General features: G+C 42.3%; 1 non-coding gene across 1 annotated transcript; it reads left to right on the forward strand.

The window, feature by feature from the left end:
- Positions 1-719: 719 nt before the first annotated feature.
- On the forward strand, positions 720-826 carry LOC120070460. Its single transcript, XR_005479955.1, has one exon. It is a non-coding gene; the product is annotated as a small nucleolar RNA R71 (small nucleolar RNA).
- Positions 827-2,248: the final 1,422 nt, after the last annotated feature.

Genomic DNA, 2,248 nt, shown 5'->3' on the forward strand with positions numbered 1-2,248 from the left:
TGAACTCGGCAACGCCCTTTGCGGTCTACTTTTGAGCTCGTCTGCAATCTGTCCTATCTGAATTTCGAGATTGCATATAGACGTGATTCTGGAGTACTATTTCATTCTTCTCAATATACTGCTTTAGTAAGCTCTCCAAAGATGAAGATTGTGGTGCCTGCGAACTACTAGCTTGATTTTGTGATTGACCATTTGTTCGCGGGAAAAATCCTGGCAACCCTTCTTTTTGCACCATGGGTTGAAATTTTTTTTGTTGATTTTTCCACGCAAAATTGGAGTGGTTTCTCCACCTAGGGTTGTAAGTATTGGAGAAAGGATTATTCTTTATGAAGTAAGCAGATTGTGGATTCCTTGGACACTCTTCCATCGGATGGGCTTCTCTACAAGTGGCACAACTTGCGCTCGCTTGATCGATTGCGTTGACCTGACCCCTTTGCATTCCTGAGCTATTGATTGCGATGTCTTGTATCAGATTCATCATCACATTCATTTGGTTTTGTAGGGATACGATGGCCCCATTACTTGCATCACTATCTTTAGTTCTCAGTCATTGATCGCTTTCTCTCCAGTCTTCGTGATTCTTCGAAATGCGATCAAGTATATTTTTAGCCTCGTCATATGTTTTGTCAAGCAGACCTCTAGCCGTTACCGCATTAGTAGCCGTCTACGATGTAGGGTTCAAACCGTGATAGAAAATTTCCATTTAGAGACAATTGGGTAAGCCATTGTGCGGACAATCTCGCATCAGTCTTTTAAACCTCGCCCAGGCATCACTGAGCAATTCATCAATATCTTGTTCAAAATTAGTAATCAACTTTCTCCTTCTTGCGGGGGGAATTGGTAACGCAATTGTGCGATGCATGTCTTCGGTCATGCGTTCCTGTCACAACGTTTCTTGCGCTCTCGCCAAGTATAACGAGATCGCAAGTTTCTCGGGTGATCCGAGGTCGAACTTAGGGACTTGTTGCTAAATGGTATGCGGTAATGTGTTTGCGGCAAAGAAATAAAAGAATGATGAGGGTTATGGGCTATGAACTACTCCTACTCCTAACTAACAGATAAAGCAGTGGAAGTATGACTGAGAGGTAGAGATGCGACATCTGTTAATGCATAGTAAAATGCATGGAAAAATAAATGAAAAGGCGAGGATGTCTTCACTGCAACACTAAGCTTGACTGCAAGGGTAACCCAGCCAACGCAAGCTATGCGATCATGCTATACACACTTGACATAGACGCATGCGATGTATAAGCGATAGTGTCGAGAAGCCTATTTCTAAGTCTCTATATTCCCACTCACGTGCTCTCACACATAAGCAAGATGACCGCATATCACCATATCCTACTTAAAGGATGCATACACTGTGTAGTAGCAAACAGAGCTTATTCCTAAGTTCCCCATTCTTGCTTATGCGATCCAATCCATTCTCTCGAGTCTTAGATTTGGTTTTTAGACTACTCTCCCAAGTATGCCTAAATCATGAATGATGTGCTCATAAGATAAGGTAATCGCATAAACCTGGCTAACGTAAGATTATTCCTATCTCTAGTGAACACTTGCTTACATTTCTTAATATGACCAACCACTTACCCTCCCGAGCAGTTAGGTGCTGCTGATTCTACTCATAGACAAGCATTGCGTCTACTTATAGACAAGCGTTGCTACAGCTTCACACTAAGAAAATAAGGTTTTCTCACAACACTTGCGCAACGCACACCTCCCGATGGTTTGTTACATGCTTCATATTTCTATGTCGCATGATTAAGTATTCGATACTCTAACAGTCTTATTAGTGATGCAATGAAAGTAAAGGATGCTAGTAAATGAAGATGAAGATGGAATCGAAGGAAAATATCGAAATGCATTGATCACAAAATGTATTAATTCCTTAAGCCAAAATGTAATACAATACAAAGATAGAAGAGAAATGGAGGGCCAGATGGAAGCAATGTCTTGCTTCCATCAGATGCGTGTTAAGGCTGCCGGTGGTGCCATGGATGGGTGGTGGAGTAGACTCTCTCGAGCTCCAACTCCAGCGAAGGCTTCTGTCGTCACTCGAAATGGTTAAGGGGATGAAGAACTCTCAAGCAATCTTCTCACGCTTTGGCTTGGATCATACGGATCTTCTCTTAGGCAGAAAACCCTGGATCATCTGAAGTTCTGCTCAACGGCTTCTATTTGTAGAGCTTGATCGCCGATAGCATTTATGGTCCTTCTCTAAAATTCTACAGCTAACAGCGTGATGGAC

This window comes from Benincasa hispida, chromosome 1 (assembly GCF_009727055.1).
Source record: "Benincasa hispida cultivar B227 chromosome 1, ASM972705v1, whole genome shotgun sequence".
In the NCBI taxonomy this organism is placed as follows: Eukaryota; Viridiplantae; Streptophyta; class Magnoliopsida; order Cucurbitales; family Cucurbitaceae; genus Benincasa; species Benincasa hispida.